At 38.4% G+C, this 15393-nt stretch overlaps 1 long non-coding RNA gene across 1 annotated transcript; it reads left to right on the top strand.

The window, feature by feature from the left end:
- The first annotated feature begins 9240 nt into the window (after nt 1-9240).
- On the top strand, nt 9241-14398 carry LOC119714586 (uncharacterized). Its single transcript, XR_005261943.2, has 2 exons — nt 9241-9562; nt 11036-14398. It is a non-coding gene; the product is annotated as an uncharacterized lncRNA (long non-coding RNA).
- The last annotated feature ends 995 nt before the right edge of the window (nt 14399-15393 follow it).

The raw sequence follows: 15393 nt of genomic DNA on the forward strand, positions 1-15393 counted from the left end.
GCAAGAGAGCAGATCAGAAATGAGTTTTCTTTTCAGTTGGAGCTCTCTGCATACAGCCATATGAGCCTTGGTGCTTCAAATCCAATATATAACCCTTGGTATTTAGCTCCCTTGGAACAGTTTATCTATCAGACCTATCTGCTTTTTCTTATGATCACAGGTTTCTTTAAATGAGAAAAATATCAAAATATCCAACCAATGAGAAATCTTTTATTTGTTTAAAGTTTCAAGCAACTATCAAAGCTTTATTCTTTTACCTGTATTCAAGGATTTGCCAAGCTTACTTCCTTTGACAGATCAGTTTAGTCTGTGATGAATCCATCATATTTTGAAAGCTAAAGTTATCCAGACAACACTGAATCTATGAAACCTGACACAGCAAATCTTTTCTCCTAAATACTCTGTGAACTCAGATGTTACAGTGTGTCTGTCTACTTTGCTGAATATTTGTCTAAAAGTGTTTTACTACTGTAAACTAAGCTAAGCTCCTTTTCCCCCTTCCTCTAAATTTTTCAAGCCTACAAGGTAAGAATAGGTTACATAACACATTAAATACCATATTTCTTCTTACCTGGGGGAAAAAAAAAAAAAAAAAAAAAAAAAAAGAGAGAGAGGGAAGGAAGAAGTAAATTATCTTCTCTTCAGGGGCAGCAGAACTTTATTTATATTTTTTTTTCTGTTAATCTCACAATAGCCAAAGCCTTCCTCAGTCATCAGAAAATATATGTATTTTGACTGCTGATGAAAAATGCCCAGGGCTGGCAAAATTTTTACTGTTTTCTTTTTGTTATGGTTGTGCAGAGGTATACATAACTGGCAAGAACACATACCCAAAAGAATACAAAAGTACAGAAGAAAGAATACAGAGTTTGGCTTAGAGGCTTCAGTAACTATTTTTTTTTCTCTTGATGCATAACTCATTCCTGTGGACTACATATGTAAAAATAGTAAAGTAGAAGTCCTCACAAAAAATCAGTTTATTCTGCTAACATGATACAGTTGTGCTTCCTACAGATACGTACATATACATAGACCTTGTTCAATTATATATATTAAATATATATATAAAAAAAAAAAAACACTTTCAGCAAAGGATTTTAGCGACTCTAAAGTTTTACTTCAGCATCTTTTCTTCTCTGTGTACAAAACAGAGACTGTTTCTATTGGTTAACAGTGCCAACCTTCCCAACCTCAGCTATTCTGTGATTCTGTGAACATAATAGCAGCCTATTTTTTAGAAATTGAGAACATATAGAATATAAATTTTAAAAGCCCTAGTTCATTTATAGGTGGTCTTGTGAACATAGCAATAAAGGTATGTGACACCAAGGGCCAGGGTCTCAGAAAGGCTGCTAGCACAGCTTTTTTTAAGCTCAGCAGTTCTCAGCAGGTGTTTTGCAAGGAAGGAGCTTTGACATTCAGATCCTGTAGCAACAACAACAGCATTTATTAGTCCTGAGACCAGGTCTTCCTCTAGCATGAACTGTCATAGCTCCACTGAAATTAATGTCTCTGTGCCAAATTACACTAGCTGAAGGATATCTTTTGGGTTTTATGTAGAGAAGATGAAGAGCTGAAAAAGCCAGGTACTAGCAAGTGTTAGCTAAAGGACCGTTGCAGTTTTCTTCTGAAAACTATTTTTTTCTGAAGACTTTTTATGAAAGAATTGTAGGTGGGATTGCATAAGTGAACTTTTTAACTCTAGTACTTCTTATCACTATTTTGAATGCCATGTCTGTTTCCTGATAATTAATTAGCACTCTTGAGACAGACGAGGACTTCCTCTACTCTTTTTTCCTCCTGTCCCATCCCTTTAGGAAGAAAACAACTGCTGTCCTTTCCATAGCACAGAGACTTCCTAACACTTTGTCTGCTCACAGAGGGTGGAGGAGACTTCTTCAAGCCCTCTGAAACATAAAGCCATGTAGGGCCATGATGCATGTCATTCAGATGAATTGCAGGAAGTGGAAGACAGGGACTATCCTGTTCTGGGTTTTCTGCTGAGTATGAAAGTAACTATTGGAAATGCCTCCTTTAACTAATATGAGTCTTCATGCTGCTGCATCTGAAAGGGGACACTCCAGTGCCCATACTGGATGGTAGAAGAAAAAGTTAGAAGAAATTATAGTAATTTCATCTTTTTTTTTTCTTTTTTTTTTTTTTTTTCCTTTTTTGTTGTTACTTGTTTTTCGTTATTGTGGCAATGAATGAATGTACTTTCACTTCTCCTGCAATACTCAGCAATCTTGACTATTCTGAATTTTTGGTGTAAATACTCATGCTATCTGCTGCCTCCAGTTGGTTTTTAGGGTAAAGAAGAGGAGGTTTTTAATCCCCTGAACTCTGGAGCAAAATGCAGCTGGAGTTCTTCAAAGGTACCATTAATGGGAATTGGACATCTCAGCTTTTAAATCAGCTTTGAAAATCTTGGCCTGAATGTCAGAGAAAGATGCAAAGCTCCATTATTCAAAGCTGTGCAGTTGTCCTTTGATCTATCACTGGTAATTTAATACAGGGCTTTGCTGGCTCTGGTCAATTATTTTCTATTGCTGTTTCTGATCTAAATGGCTTCTTGTTTTTGAGTATTTCACACATTTTGGTACAACTTTTCACAAACTATAGGGCTGTAGAGAGCAAACTCAATGAGAGTAGAGAGCTGATTTGCTAACATAATGTTTGCAGCTGCAGTTAAATGATAGCTGCCATAACAATATTCTCCTTTTGCACACAAAGCAGCAGCAATATTTTCTTGATATCTTTTCAGTGAAGAAGGGAAAAAAAGAAAAAAAAAAAAAAAAGACTGGTTTTGAGCTGGTTGCCTGTAATTTTTGACTGAGAAAAATCATCCACCAAAATAAAAAAAAGAGTTGGAAACGTTCCTCAGCAATGGTGCTGGGGAAGAATGCATGCTGTTTACTGCATGTGAATCAAAAACAAAACAAAACAAAACAAAAAAAAAAACACATTCTAACCCTCATGGTAAGTGTGCTCTTGACTTCTGGAAGGGCAAACTTTCATTACTCATGCTTTCTGGTCCTTCACACTTCATAAAGATTTTACTTTCAAAATGGCCTATAGAGACTGCAAATTGGGCCAGGCTCAGATGTTCTTGTCCTGGAACATATCTCATGGAGAAGCTGCAGGATATCTTGGCAGGTTGGAGCTGACTACCCCACAAATGACTGTTTTCTTCTCAAGCAGAAATGAAGTCAATGATTGTCCCAACTCCCTGCTGCACAGCTATGCCCTTCTTTCATTCCATTTTCCTCCACCAGCCTTTAAATCCTTCCTCTCACCTCCCTCCCAAAACAATGACAATACAGACAATATACAAAGCCAGGACAGGGAGAAGAGGCAGACAAATGCATCTTGGAAAACAATTTAGAATCACTCATAGAATCACAGTTATGCCAGCCTGAGCTGCCATATAAGCAGACACTGGTTTGAAATTAAAGAAAAAGAAATGCAAACAAACCAGGGATGCAAGCCCAGCTTCTGCTGGGTGAGTGTTGATCTTCAAAATGGACATCACAGTTAACATTAGTGATGTTTTTGTCTGCACATAGCAGCAGAGAAACACAGGCTCCAGAGCCACTCTGAGGCCTGGACATACTCTGCCTTTGAGGAAGATGAAAAAGTAACTGCTTTCTGCTGTGTTAATTAGGTCAAGTATTAACAAGAGCCGATACCAGCTCTTTAAAAAAGTAAGGTTGCCTTTTTGATTTCTCTGGTGATTTCTCTGGTGATGGTGGTGGTGACAGCAGGAAGGCTGCCTTAGGTAGGTCCACACAGCTGAGCACCCTCCCCCTGAGTGCCTGCAGAGACACAACAAGCAGCTTGATTTTTTCCATGAGGTGGTGGCTTGGTGTGACAACACAGGGCTGATGAAGATGCAATGCAGGCTGTAAAAGACCCTGTCAGAGTCACAAACAGCTGGGCAGTGAGATGTGGCCCAAAAAAATATATACATTAAAAAAAATAATCTTGTATACAAATAAACAAAACATAAGCATTGGTCTGATATTAGTCTGATATTACCACCTATAAGACACAGTAAGGTCCACAGACCTTGTGAGGGACAAAAGTTTGGCTGCTTAGGAAAATGACACTTTTGGATAAACCTTTTGGAGCCTGCTGGGATGTGAAAGCCAGTTCTCAGATCTCATTCCCTAAGTTTTTTTGCCTTATCATTCTTCGTCATATGGAAAACAGTTATAACTTTAATTTATTATGATTATATTCTCTTCTTTCCTAAAGTCTGGTTGCTCCTCCATGCCTGTACCTCATTCCCTTGCCTGTATGACCTCTCCAGTTACTTATATACACTATGCCCCTGTTTGGGTTTACAGCATGCAAAGGCCTTGGGGTCTTTTCGTTTGGGTATATCACAAGCAGTAGTTACAGATATGATATCATAACTGGAGTGGCAGTATTTCTATTATTCCTCATTTTTTCCTCATCTTTTTTTTTTTTTTTTTTCCCCAGGGTTTTAATGTTTTACTGTAGACAAAGAGCTAAATACTTTGTAACATATTTCAGACCACTGAAAGAAGTGACAGTATCTCACTGGCTTTAAAATGTCACTTTCTACACTATATTTATAATTTAGATAAAAAATATTGATTGCCTGCAGACCTAAAATGTCAATATCTTATTAAATCTAATTCAAAAGCATTATCAAAGAAGTCTTGGAGAATTCAATCTATTGGGCTCACAGAGGTTTCTTACCAACGGCCTAGAACCACAGCTTCTCAAAATACCGTTATCAGGCATAGTCAACATAGGTTCACCAGGGAAAAGAGAAGATCCTGCCTTAGCAATTTGGCCTCCTTCCATGTTAAGGTCACCTACTTCATGGATGAAGGAAAGGCAGTGGATGTAATCCTTCTGGACTTTAGTGAGGCCTTTGATACCATCCCTTACAACATCCATCTAGACACATTTTCCAACTGTGAGATAAAGAGATTCATGCTGTGCTGGCAGATGAACTAGCTCAACAATATAGCTGAAAGGGTCACAGTGAATGGGACTGCCTCTGGCTGGCACCCAGTCACTAGCAGTGTTCCCCAGGACTCAGCTCTAGGGCCAGTCCTGTTTAACATTTTTATCAGTGATCTGGATGCAGGAGTGGAATGCATCCTCAGTAATTCTGCTAAGGATGCTAAACTGGGAGTTGCTGTTACCTCTATGGAGGGATGAGAGGCTTTGCAGAGGGATCTAGAGACACTGGAGCATTGAACAATCATCAGTGACATGCAGTTCAACAAGTAGCTGGGGAGCAGCTCAGCAGAAAGGGCTCTGGTGGTTCTGCTCAACAGCAGGCTTAGTGCAATCAAAAAACTCACTGAATTTACAATTTTCTGTCATGTGCTTTTTAATTACCCTCTGATTTTCAGTCAAGTGTGACTTGAGCTGAGGAATATAATTTTACAAAAGTAATATTTTCCATCATTTTAAAGTAACAAAAATGTTAACATTTTAAAGTTAACTTTTATGCTTTTATGTATCAATACGACTTTAAAGTTACTCAAAAACTAACAAGAAGAATACAGATTATAAGCAGTTACCGTGTTTTAAGCAGAACTATTTTCACTTTTTTTGAATGGCCCACCTATTTCCTCTTAACTAGCTCATAACCAAAGTTGGATTTAGTTTTGTGATTTTGTTTTTGTATGTTTGTTTGTTTGATAATTGCTATTATTTTCTCCTCATTTAACTTAAAATCTTTTCCTTCATGGGTAACCCATCCAATATTCAGGGAAGATTTACCAGAGCTCCACCTGATCCCTGAATTTTCTAAGTGGTTCTTAATTTTTCATCAGCCAAAAAGGCTTGGCTATGCTAAATCTGCAGTGTACAGTAGACTGCTAAGAACCTCATTTTAAAAAGGGAAAATGAGGTCATGCATCAACATTCTGCTTCAATTTTGTAGTCTTATCTCAAAGCTACTATACTATGTCCTTAATCCTTTGGCAATGGATGATTGTTAACCATGAATTGTCCTTATATTTATATGCTTTGCACTAAATATAAATTACATCCTTTCTTTGGCTTACTATTGCCTTCCTTGAATTCGGTCTTTCTAAAGAGAAACTAAGTGTCCTAAGAATTTACTCCAGAATCATTATCCCTCTACTGCTAAGGTCTTTTCTAAATTGCATCAATGGTACTAAAGAATCCATAGGTATATAAGACAGATATAATTTGAAATGTCAGTTACAGCAATTTGATAATATGCATGACTTTCTTTTCTTGATAAACCAACAAAAGCTGCTAGCCTAAGATTTCCTTCCATCTAGCCCCACTCCTGCAGGTACAATTACGCTTTATAGCTAGCTTGCCAGAACCCAACACAGGACATGCTGCCGTAGCATTATGACTGAGAGAACTTTCAGATAATTTGTTATTTATACCGATTCACTAGAAGGGGAGGAAAAAAAATCTTAAAGAAAAGTTAAATTTTCTTAAAGAAAAAGAATCAGGAGTCTGATAGTCAGTCATGTACAAACTATGGCTATAATTTATTATGTTGTTCAGAAGACTCTCTTTCTTTTAAAACCTGTAACTGATGAAGTCCAGACTGCTCGTGAAAGGGAGTAAGACAAACATATGAGACCACCATACTTTTCTCTCATAATTTGGCAGAATATTTTGTCTGTGCAAAGAATGCCTATCTGGAGAGCAACCAACCATACACCTGCTCACCTGCTCTTGCCAAAGGGCATGCCAGACAGAACCAATTAAATGCATTACAAAAGTTCTTTTTAACTTAATCAGTTGGCTTGAAGCCAAACACCAGACTTGTTACAGATTTGGGAAAGAAAATTAAAAAAAAAAAAAAAAAAGAATAGCAAAGAGATAAGAGGGTGAAGGCTAATTCTTACACTGAATGTATTGAAAGAGACAAACAGCAACAGCTGTAAGTAAAAGCATTTCAGACAGGACAACATTTTAAAATGAGGCATTTGTCTCTCTTACATATCAGACGCATACATTGCAGTTCTCTGCTTTACTTCCATAAGCAGTGTTTTCAGTAAATTCAGGGGAAAAAAAAAAAAAAAAAAAAAAAGCTACAATGACTTAAGTGGAAAATGTGTTCAATTTCTGGGCCACAAAGCCTAGGAAAAAGTTCTTATTTCCCCCATTAAAGCCATGCAAGGCTCAATGAATTATTTAGAAAGTCCCTGAAAGTACAAATGTTAGTAGGACTAAATTATAGGGTGGAAATGGTCATTAATAGTGCTTCTTCGGTTCAAGGAGTTTAATAAGTGGCTCACAGCAGTGACCTGTCCGTTTCTAGTTAGTGTCAGGAAAATTGAACTTGTCTGAACATCATCTGATCTCTTTTTTGCTTCTGTTTAAAAAATACATCACACTCCAAAAATAATCCATCCCAACCCCACATCTAGAAGAACCTCTAAATCCATCTTGACACTTGCAACACTATTTTAATGCAAGTGTCATGTTTCTTGCATTACAGCAATGCATGTTAATGCAATTGGCAAAAGCCAGATAAAATTACTAAAACAGCCCAGTCGGACCACCTGCCAACTCAAAAAGCCCATCCTCTGACCCATGCAGATGCAGAAGGCATTGTTTTTCTGCTGCAGGCTGATGTGAGCCAGCTAGTACATGCCAGGTGTCACACACAGCGAGCCTGTGCACTGCTGTCATAGTACAAAGCTCTTCTAGAAGTGAAATAGGCAGGGGGAGGGGGAACAAAAGCTTAACTTTCTTGAGCAGTTCTTTTAACAGTAAACATGAATCACCTTGGTCACCAGCTTTACAGCAACTGCAGCCAGTGTATGAAGCTAACGTGTATGTTCAAGTCACTGTACAGCCACAGCATAAGAGTTACATGCTTTGCACTGGTTAATTTTTGTCACATTTTTCCTGATGATACCCTGTTCTGTTGTATTATGCAAAGTGAGTACGCTTTCACACTGTACATAACCTCCTTACAATAAAATGAAAGTAGACCAGCATCATTAAATAAGCCTTATTGTCTTCATATCAACAATGATCTCATCTGACATCAGGGACTGCAACTATGCTGCTAAATGAGTTTCTCCTGCTATATTAGACACCACTGATTTTCCTATTTGTTCCATGCTTTCCTGCACAGAAGAGAAATTGCTTCATTTTGTCAGTTAATGCTTATGGTAGAAAGGAGTTGATTTTTTTTCAGGGAAAACAAGACAAAATAACTTTGTATTTTGTATTCAGAAATCTACAGAGGGTTGAGGCTATTACTTTTTTAATAATTAATTCTGATGGCCACATATTTCTGAAAGCCAAAGGAATATATTCATGAGACTATTAAAAAGAAAAAAAAAAAAGAAGAAGGAAAAAAAAAAAAGACTGACTGTCCCCTGTATTGTCTATGTCTAGCAATTTATCAATCTGTGTACAATGAATCACTGGTGGGCCATAAATTATGAAATGCTACAACTTCAGACTGTTATGAAAACACACAAAACTCTCTGTGAATAAGAAAGGAATAAAATTTGCTAAGATGAAAAGTAACAAGCATTGAAAGCTTGCCAGCTTGTATTTGGCTGGAAACGAAAAGTACTCTGCAGACATTTCAAAAATGCTATGTGGATTATTTTCAAAATAATTAGACTATCCTCAGGTATTTTTTTGAAAGTCTTAGGTGGTTCTTTGATTGATACAGTCTGTGAAATGCAAGTACACAGCAAGTACACAGCCTTGACATGAGCAGCCCATACGCAAAGGCAAAGGGTAACTCAGACAAGGCATTCTCAGGTGTTTGCTCCATTCAGATCCTGATAAATCTGCTACAAGGGAAGATGTTGAGGTGAGAGGGGCATATTGAAAGACAGACTGCTAAACACAGAGATACTTGTTCTCTCTGCTCATCTGTCCTCAATATGGCACAATTTCTTTTAGGTGACTTGAAATGGCCATAAGCTGCCTTAAACAGTACCCACAGCAAAGGGTTCAGTAGCTGAGCAAACATACTGAGCACATGAAACATATTATGAAAAAAAAAGAACGTACCCTTGGATGTGTAAAATCAGATTTTGTTCCCTTTTCTTATTGTAGTGGGTTTACGTGGCAAAGTTTTGGTAGCAGGGGGCCATAGGGGTGGTTTATGTGAGAAAGATCTAGAAGCTGCCCCATGTTTGGGAAGGGCCCCATTGTTTTCCAGATCTGAGCCAATAAGCGATGTTGTTTTGCGCCTCTGTGAGAGCATTTTTAAGACAGGGAAAAAAACGCTGCGCCACACAGCAGCTGGGAGAGTGAAGGGAGTGAGGAGCGGCACCAAGGTCAGTGTAGAAGGAGGGGGAGAGGTGCTCCAGGCGCCAGAGCAGAAGTCCCCTGCGGCCTGTGGTGAGGACCATGGTGAAGCAGGATGTCCCCCTGCAGCCCATGGAGTACCACGGTGGAGCAGGGTTCCACGCTGCAGCCCATGGAGGAGACCACGGTGGAGCAGGTGGCCCTGCACCGACGGAGGCTGCCGCCTGTGGAAGACCCCTGCAGGAGCAGATTCCGGGCCGGACCTGTAGCCCGTGGAGAGGAGACCGCGCAGGAGCAGGTGACCTGGCAGGAGCTGCTGCCCGTGGGGGAGCCAGGTTGGAGCAGTTTTCTCCTGAGGGATGGACCCCGTGGTATGGACCCATGTCTGGAGCAGTTCTGGAAGAGCTGCTGCCTGTGGGAAGCCCACGCCGGATCAGTTCATCAAGGACTGCATCCCGTGGGTGGGACCCCACAGCACAGGGGACGAGAGTGACCAAGAAGAAGCGGCAGAGAAGAAGTGCTGTAGACTGACCATAACCCCCATTCCCCCATTCCCCTGCGCTGCTCGGGGGGAGGAGGTGGAAGAGGGTGGATAGGGGGGAAGGTGCTTTTGGTTTCTTTCCTTTGTTTCTCACTTCTCTCTCTTGTTAGTAATAGGCAATAAATCTTACTATCTCCTTATGCCGAGTCTGTTTTGCCCGTTACAATAATTACTGCATGATTTTCTCGTCCTTATCTCAACCCTTGAGCCCTTTTCACATATTTTCTCCCCATTCCCCTTTGAGGAGGGGGAGTGAGAGAGTGGCTGTGGTGGAGCTTGGCTGCCCACTCGAGCGGAACCATGACACTTATATGCTTTCCTTTGTATATTTCTATCAAGATCTTTTCATAAGACTGTTCAGACAAAGTTAGCGCAAAGCTTTGCAAACAGGAAAAGAGACTAAATTAAGAGAAATATTTGCTTGCTTAAAGGCATTAACAGTACAAAAATCTGCACTTGATTAAGGGAAATCGTTAACAGTTCACTCAACATTACATTACAAGAATGAAGGCATCAGACATGAATAGATGATATATCTATAAACTACAATTAAAAATTAATAACTCCATTGTTTGTTCTTATAGTTTTGATCATACAGAAATGTAACATTCTATTTAAGCATGTTTTAGATAGAAAGATTTAATATAAATACGGAGTCATGTGAAACATAGAGCTGGCTAAATTTTGCAAAAGTATTTTCTACAACTAGTCCTACTCTGAAATGCAGCTCAATTACATCAGAAATTCATCTTAATCAGCTCTTGTTAACATCTGCATCATTAGCACTTTTTTGTGACTGTTTGTGGAAAGATGATTCCTCCCACAAAAGTGGGCACTGCACCTGAGGAAAGAGCATCTTCATCCACAACTGCCTGTCTACTGCTGCCACCACTTTGCGGGCTGTGACCCATCTCTGCTGCTGTGAAAGAGTCTTCTCTAAGCCCAGAGCAGAGCTGATATAAACAGCCATACCCACAGATGAAAACGTGTGGTGGGCAACATGGTCCATAGGCATTCAGAGACAGAATATGTTCACCAAGTGTTGAATAGGGAATGTCCCAGGCAACTTTCCAAAGTTGCTGGTAATGCTATGGCACCAGAAAGAGGTAGGTATCAAAATGACATGCAGCATTTTCATGAACAGCTTGTGAGTAGGGAAATATATATATTATATATATATATATAATCAGTAGATCATTCACAATTAATGATTCAGTCTTTTCTTCCCAGTGATGCAGATACTGCCACTTCAATCTCTATATGAAGGTGCAAAGAAAGAAAGAAAGCATTCCAAGTTCCGGTGCAAAGAAAGAAAGAAAGCACTCCAGGTTCTCAGTTTCCAGAATGCCATCCACTGGAAACTACCTCTCCACCCCAGAAGCTGCAAGTAGCATGAAGAGACCTGTGCTCTGACCAACTTTTGTCATTTTAACTGCCATCTCTTTTTGGCCATTTACCAGCCTTCTTGTAGAATGAATACCAGGCGCAAATAACTCCTGGTTACACCTCACTGCAGATCTCATATAAAGGAACTTCATTAAACTGTAAAATAGCCTTACTAATAATTAAAATTAAGGGACATGGATCTTTAAAATAATGTTAAACCTTTAACATGTACAGGTGCAAAACATTACAGTATATTTGAATATAGCAATCGTAGAATCAAAGAACCACAGAACAGCTTGGGATGGAAGGGACCTTAAAGATCACCCAGTTCCAACCCCCTGACATAGGCAGGAACACCACTCGCTAGATAAGGTTGCTCAGGTTGTCCAACCTGGTCTTGAACACCTCCAGAGATGGGGCATCCACAACTTCTCTGGGTAACCTGTTCCAGTGCCACACTACCCTCTGAGTGAAGAATTTCCTCCTGGCATCTAAACTAACTCTTTCTTATTTTAGTTTAAAGTTGTTAAAAAGCTTTTAATGCACCAGATACTTGAATAAGGTTCCTGGCAAACAAATGGCAAAATAAAACCAAGTGAGGTCTATGTTCACCTGCTATTCTGGGTGGAAAATAATCCCTTTGGTAGTTCCCTTCTCAGAGATCTCCCTTAGATTGAGGTTCTGACTTGTGCAATTTACAGTTACAGCATTTTTTTTACTGACAATTCAAGACTTCAGCACTGGACACTGTAGCATATTCATCACAGTGTCCATGTCTGCTGGCATACAGCTAGCCATGCAGTCCAGCCAACCTTATATTGAGCACATTTGAGTTAATGTGGTTTGACAGCTTGGCTGCCAAGTATTGCAGTCATAAACCCTCATCCAAACTGTGATAAGTGAAAAAGACTAACTGGATCCAGCTCCAGACACAAACCATTTGTCTCCACAGGATATATTTCAACCTTCAGGATAGCACAGTTGCAGAGAACAGAAGCATGAGCATGTATACAATTGCCATACACTGTAAGCTGAAATGTATATGTACGTGATTTTACAAAGCTTCCACTTCACCAAAATAGTGATTGAGAGTCAGTCCAGCTATGTTGGTAAAAATCAATGTGCAAAACCAGGATGAGACTGACAAGTAGAAAGAGAGGAACCTACAGAGCTACCCATTTATGGTTCAGTGCAGACAGATAGCCCAGCAATTGGTATTTATTTGGTGTTTAACTAAACTATGTGACTTTTTCTTGCCTGAAGGAGTGGATTGGGTAATGCATGTGAATAATTCCTTTCCTAGGATTTAGCAACAGAATACAAACTACCTTCCTTGTGGTATTTTAAACCTTCTGCTACTCACACTTGCTATATGTTCTTGCTATATGGAAGTATTTGCTCTGATGAAAGAATGTAGTGCTTTTTTTCGTGTGTGCTTTTTTTTTTTTTTTGCCTTTATTTTTTTTTTCCCAGGGTGTCCTACTCTGTCTTGTCCCCTGAAATTTCTTACCAAAATTCCGGTGTACAAATTTCTGTACCTACAGGTGCACTGAGCCACAAGTGTTTTGTCTGTGGCATCTCTGCTAAGAACTGTTTAATGCATGATTAACTTCATAATTTTTATTTTTACATTCTTAACATGTAATACCAATGGAAGAAGGACACGGTGAAAGAGTTTTTAAAAAATTAATTCTATCTGATTTTTTAAAAGCCAGCATGAATTATATATTTCATAATTAATGCTTCCTTCACATAATTCTAGCAGTGAGTGCAAGAGGGGAGTTCCCTTCACCTCCTCAACATTCCTTCTTCCAGAGGCTGACTATATCCCAGGCTTAACATTCAAATTTCTTCCTGCTGCAATACGTTTTTTATTAAACATCTGTCTGCATGGGGACAGGGATTAAGTGCTGATATTCTCCTGCATTCATTCCTGCTGCTTTTGTACACATTTTAAACGGAAAAAAAAAATGCAATTCTATTTTTCTATTTTGATGGTAAAGAAAGGAGACCGTACACATAGAACTGGCCATTATTGATATCAAAGAAATAAATATCGCTGAGTTGCTTTCTGTCTTGTGATTCTGTCCATAAGAATATCTAACTTCAACAACAACCCTAATTTTGTCAGTCTTTTAGGTCTTCAAGTAAGCTCAAATCAAACCATTTTCTACTGAACTGCTGCTGGTCTCTCCAGCTTCTGACTGCCTTCTGCAGTCCAATCAGACCCACAGTGCAGTCAAACAGCCTTAACCAACAGATATACAAAGTGCTACCATGTTTGTGATGAAGTAATATGTCAATTAAAACTAGTTGATTTTGTTTAGTAACACAAATAGTTCTTTCAACAATATCAATGGAACTAATTGATTTTTTTTCTTTATGTAATTTCAAATTACAATTTTAGTATATAGCAAAAATAATTAAATTTAGACTTGAATTTAGGATCCCTCTGATGTGATTCCTTTTTTTTTTTTTTTTCCTCTGCTTCTTCGGGAAAAGAAGGATGGAGTTACAAGAGAGGAGGAGTATTCTGTTTTGTCTCTTCCTATTCCATTTAATGGCAGACAGAAGGTACAACCTAATCTTTGTAGTCTTCAGGGCCAAGGGTACTTCTGCTGTCATATCTATGTCTTCACCAGAACAGCCCTTACATTCTGGTGTTATTAAAGGTAGACATTTCAGGAGAATGACAGGCAGCTGTGCAGTCATCAGTGCCCTTGAGCTCAAGAGCAAGTCACTCTGGCCCAGGATGTAGCAGCAATGAGTAAAACAATACATACTCCATGTGCAATACTCTGAGAAGGAATCCACATTCAAATGTAAACTCTTTAAATTAATCAAGTGATTTCTTTGGCACTATAATACCAGGAAGGCAAAGTTACAGTCCATGAGGATGTTTGTGCAGACTTTTCTGGGGAAAGACATCAAGAAGATTCAACAAGACAAGTTTATAATAAGCAGCATGTGGTATGGATCCACTCTACAATCTTGATGACAAATTTTCATTACAGCAACTACTATCCCTATTCATATGAAGTGATGCCAAAAAAGCAGTAGCCTTCCAGAATAATAACTATAATAACTGGCTTTAGAAGTGAAGATTTAATGGGCTACTTTGTAACGCAAAACTGAAATGTTAAAACTCTACAAGTATATTTCACAAATCCACAAAATAAAAAAAAAAAAAAAGCAAAAAAAAAAAAAGGCAAATCTTTCTTATGGTTGTAAAGACTTCTACTTGGGATTTTACATGTGAATTATTTTGCTTTCTATCATAATCCACCCTGTATTATATTATTTCACATTACTACTACTGCTACTAATCTTCTGCACTTAATAAATCCTAAAATCCACCAAGAAAAGAAAAGGAGAAATTCAATTGCTCAATAAACAGAAAGCTTTCCGTGCTATGGGAGTGCTGACCATAATCATCCTTACTTGCCAAAACACAACAGTAAGAGTTCAATGAATTATGGGTAAAAATACATCATTACTTTTTTTTTTCTCTTTATTTACCAAAATCTGAAGCAAATTCTCAGAATAAAATATGATTATTTCTCCTTCCAGTCTATATATCTCCATCCCATTTTTCTTAATGTTTCTAATAGAATACAGCCACTGAAAATTAAAATGTTTCCAACTGGAGAGTTTATTCATAATTAAATCTTTAAGTATTTGAGCAAAATTATAAGATATCTGTGTGATATGTCAGAAGACGATGGAAGTTCTCTGCTTGTGAGGGCATTTCTGATTGCTTCATAATCCACTGCTATTTTTCTCTCTAAACTCTCTATCTCTCTACATATCACCTATATCTTCAGCAATGTGGTAATGTTTCACAGGGCAACATTAGCCTGACTTGAAATTAGAAGTAAATAAAAAAACTTGTAAAAAACAGTCTTACTTACATATATATATATATATATATATATATATATATATATAAATGCAAATACTTCAATTCCAATAATATCCTTCACATGCTTTTTATAAACACCACTCCTTACTACAATGATTACATGTCCATGCATGTAAATTTCTTTTGTTAGTGAGATTGATTAACTTTTCTGAAGACAGCATCAGAGCACTGATGATTAGCAGTAAGAACAGCAATGTCCTACAGTCATCTGGGAACTGAAGAAGAAATTATGCTCTCAAAGCAGGTCCCTGATGCCCTGATGCAGACGCCCATGCCTAAG

Source organism: Anas platyrhynchos, chromosome Z, assembly GCF_047663525.1.
Source record: "Anas platyrhynchos isolate ZD024472 breed Pekin duck chromosome Z, IASCAAS_PekinDuck_T2T, whole genome shotgun sequence".
Taxonomy (NCBI): Eukaryota; Metazoa; Chordata; class Aves; order Anseriformes; family Anatidae; genus Anas; species Anas platyrhynchos.